Below are 4,653 nucleotides of genomic sequence, written 5' to 3' on the forward strand. Positions count from 1 at the left end.
CTGAGTGCTAGGAGAACAGTGAAGTTCGACTTTGATGGGAACATGGTCGCTACCTATGGAGTCAAGCACAGTTATATGGATGGACTGAGAGAGGGAAGATGAGGTTATGATTACATCAGGAGTAGTGTTACTGATAGGACGCGTAGGTTTCGGTAAATTATGGAATTCAGCTCCTGTTTCATTCCGAACAAAATCTGAAAAGTTGTCCTTGTCACGTTGTGAGCGACTATGAAAATTTAGATCGGCCATGATAATGTAATGCCGGAAATTGGAATCAATGTGGCGGAAAAAATCATGATTAATAGCTCGTCCTGGACGATAGTAAATGGTGACAAGGGTAACTGTGCGGCCTCGAAAATAGACCGTCGTGATGTTGTGTTCGGGAAGGTGAAGTGCAGGTGAAACCGTAACTGCACGAAAAGGAAGATTGTGCCGAATACCAATTGCTGTGCCTCCGTAGAGACGTGGGCCTGTTGGAGCGTCGTGGCGAAGTAGATGATACTTTGGTATATAACACGTTAGATATGGTGCAAGGTAAGTCTCATTTAGTGCAAATGCGGCAATTTGTTCTTCCTGAAGGAGCTGGGTGAAGAGTACTTGATGTGTCAACAGAGATCGTATATTAAGAAAAAGTAAGTTGTAACTCATAATGAGAAAGAATATAAGTGAATAGGTTGAATTATCCATATTAAACATAAACCTCAAGTGGTTGGATTTGAAAGTGCACTGTTGGTCCCGAATAAGTTGCATGTAGTTGTAAATTAAACAATAGTTTGGCTGCGTGCATTATTTGAGTTAGAATATGGTGCGAAGAAATGGATGAATGTTCTGTAATGCAATAGTGAGAAAACGGAGTAGATCTTCTACAGTAACTGGATGACGTAATGAATTTGCTGGTGGAGTTTGTGTATCGACCGAACGTATAGGAACAACAAGTTCAGGCTTAGCTGGATCAGGCTGAGGCTTAGCTTTACATTTATAGCTGTATGTTGGGTGACGCTCAGAACAGCGATCACAACGTGGTGGTTCTTGAAGGTTTGGGCAGCTTTTAGTAGGATGTTCGCGGGAACAATAACCACATTTGATGGTGTTTGTGCACTCTGCTGTTGGGTGTGAGTTATACTGTTGACACTTCTCGCATCGAACAGGCATAGGTGCTGGCGTGCGAGATGGCTCGACCTTATATCGGCGTCGATATATATAGGCGCCCTTGGAGAGAAGTTGATCAATCAACTGTTGTTGATCTGTTAGCACTCGAACGAGATAGGTTGGCCCCTGGTTGTTCTTGATTCTAATACAGCGTTTTATAGGTAGCCCTTCCTGATGAAGTTCAGCAAGAATTTCTTCATCAGTAAGATCGGGTTCTACACCACGAATCACTACAGACAACATAGGAGATCGCCGTGGTGGAGGAGGAGTTTTATGGGTACTCGGTTGCAAAGTGGAAATCTTTGCTTTCGTCCCAAAAATTTCATACGTTGCCTTGTTACGGACATGCGTGGCGAAATTCGGGTTACTAGATTTCAAAATGATGCCACGGCGTGTTTTAGCAATTTCACGAATCTCAGGACGAGGGACATACTTGGTTAATTGCTGGAAAACAGCACGAACAGTGTCATACTTCGGATCATAGTCTGTTAGTAAGAAGTTGTATACAGGTTCTGATTGACGTGGTTGCTGTTGATTATCGGCTGAAGTGGATGTCCAATCCATAGTATGGCTAGCAGTTGGAGGTGTAGTATGGCTAACGTTGGGAGTAATTCGTTGCTTCTTGGGATCGAGGGTTTGTTCGCCATCAGAGAGAGATCGAGAACGTATCCGATGTCCTTTAGTTACGCAGTCAGCGTAGGTAGATGGAGAAATAGTGTTACGGTCTGAACGAGATGTTCCCGTAACAATACGTGGCTGCGTTTTCTGGCGACCGTTAGGCCCGATGTTAAGAGGTAGTGATCCTAAATCATGACCGAGATTCGAAATTCCGGTATCTTCGCCAAAGTCTGTCATCGTGATGGAAGAGCCGAGGGCCGAAGCCCAAATGACAATGAATAAGATGAAAAGATGTAAGATGAAGTTCAAAAAACAAGACACCCTCCGAAAGCGAAAACTTTCGTCAGACCCCTAAATGCTGTATTTGTGGTATGCTCGCAAGTACGTATGCTATACTTGGTCCTCGCTGGCACAGTAACTGACACAAGAGAGGTTAGGTTTCTTGGTAAGGTGTATGGAATTTTTTTTGCCTGCTAGCAATTGCTAGCAACTACCCGAAGAGGGTTACGCCCTCTGTAGGGGAAGAGAGGTAGATGTACTATTGCAATATATTGGAAAACAATAGATGGGCTATGGGTAGTTAAAGAAGCATTTTTATTAACAAGCAATTCAGGTCATTATGGTTTTAATAACCATAATCATTAGGTTGGTTTAAGGTTTATATGTGAAAGAGCATCTGAATGGATGAGAGCTTATGGAAAGCAGGTGGATGAGAGCAGATGAGAATGAGGTGCAGTTAACATTACAACACACAGGTTTTGTTAGTATGACAAATGCGTGTTATCTTCTCGCCTAGGGGCGACGCTAGGCATTAATGAAGACAAGGGTGCCCTGTTAGAACGGTAGGTATTACTGTGCATATGATGGCCAGATATGAGGGAGATGAGCATCTGAAGAATATGGTTCGTAGTAACGACTGTCTGGGTGGTCAGGTGGAATAGTGTAGCGGTAGAGAGTAAGCAGTAATGAAAGCGGAGGAATGAAAACAGCAGAGGGGGACAGATTACGGGCGTGTTCTTCAAATGTTTGCTGTAAAAGTGGATGGTTGGACTGCAGACGCCGGGTAATATATTTTGTGCGAAGTGTTTCCAGATGATAGAGGATGTGTGGAAACGTGAGGCGATCATAGAGGTCCCGAGTTGGACTGGGCAACTTAATTCGAAAAGCAATGCGCAAGGCATGTCGTTCAAGAATTCGTAGTTTCTCATAGTATGATGGTGGTGCAGATAACCAGGCGGTAAAACCGTAAACAAGTATAGGTCGCAGAAAAACTTTATAGGTGTTAAGGATAGTAGTCGCAGAGAGACCCCAGGTTGTTCCAGTAAGACTTTTCAGCAAATTGAGACGACCATATGCCTTTTTTGCGATAGCTTGCAAATGGGCCGACCATGTAAGGCGGTGATCGAAAGTAAGACCAAGATATTTGACAGTACGAGAAGGTTTGAGAGGTACATTTTGAACAGTAAGATTCAAGAGACTAGGATTACGGTGTATACGAGAGCGGTATTTCGCTGATAGGAATACAATAGCTTGCGTTTTCGTTGGATTTATTTTCAAGCGCCAGTGAGAGCACCAATCGACAAAGGTATTGATAGCAGCTTGTAAGGCCAAATTAAGTTGGTGGATAGTTTTACCAGTGGCGAGCAGTGCAGTATCGTCTGCATACTGAAAGAATTTTACTGTAGCTGGAACAGCAGGAAAGTCGGCAACATATAGAATGTACAGTAAGGGTGACAAAGCCGATCCTTGTGGAACTCCAGAATGAAGAAAAATTGGAAAGGAGTAACTGAAATTAATATAGACGTAGGCCAGACGACAAGTGAGAAAATTAAAAATGAAGCGAAGATAGGCAATAGGCAATCTGAGCTGCTTCAGTTTATAAATAAGAGCTGGATGCCAGACCTTATCGAATGCCTTTTCCAAGTCAAACAGGAACAAGCAAGATGGATGTCCTGTGTTAAAATGGTTGTATATGGAATTAGTAAGGCGAAGTAGTTGGTCGTTGATGCTGAAAGAGGGTCTAAAACCAGCTTGTTGAAGAGGAAGGCTGTTGTGTAGTGCCAGATAGCAGTGAAGACGTTTGACAATGATACGCTCCAGAATTTTGCAAAATGTTGATGTTAATTGAATGGGACGATAAGAGCTGACAGTGTGAGCAGGTTTGCCTGGTTTGAGAAACATGAGAGTTTTGGATGTTTTCCAGTCGACAGGGACATAGCCAGTACGAAGAATAAATGTGTATATAAGAGAAAGCAAATATAAAACAATATAGGGGCTTTCTCGAACGTGCCTGTATGTAATAGAGTCTATACCAGGAGCTGTGTTACGTCTATGAGCAACAACAGAAGTAATATCAGATATCAAGACTGGCTCAGTAAGAGGATTGTTCTCGGGAAGAGTATGTTGAATATTTGGTTGTAAATGTGGAGAGTCCAGATTGAGCCTGTCGACGGGATGAGGACGATGAGGTAAATCAGGTGTCAGTGGTGTAAATATTTCCTGAAGGTACTGTGCAAACGCATTAGCCTTGTCGGTATCGGTATGAAGAGGCGTATTATTGTCAATAAGAGGGTAAGTTGTTCGAGTATTTTGCCCAGTGAGTTGCCGAAAACGCTTCCAATATTGCGTTGGATGAGAAAGAGAGCCGAGATGGTTGCAAGTTTTGATCCAGCTCCGTAGTTTGTAAGCTTTGAGATAGTTGTGAACGGTGCGTTGAAGTTGTCGGTGGTGATGCAAGGAGTCTAGGTTGCCAGTAGCGACGAAATCCCTATAAAATTGACGAGAACGTTTTATCAACGGCAGGTATTGTGGAGGCAAAGATGGTCGAAAGGCAGAAGTAGTAGATGTAGGAATGTACTTGGCAGTAGCATTTCGCATGACAGTAGT

This window comes from Thermobia domestica, chromosome 4 (assembly GCF_964235325.1).
Source record: "Thermobia domestica chromosome 4, izTheDome1.hap1.1, whole genome shotgun sequence".
Classification (NCBI taxonomy): domain Eukaryota; kingdom Metazoa; phylum Arthropoda; class Insecta; order Zygentoma; family Lepismatidae; genus Thermobia; species Thermobia domestica.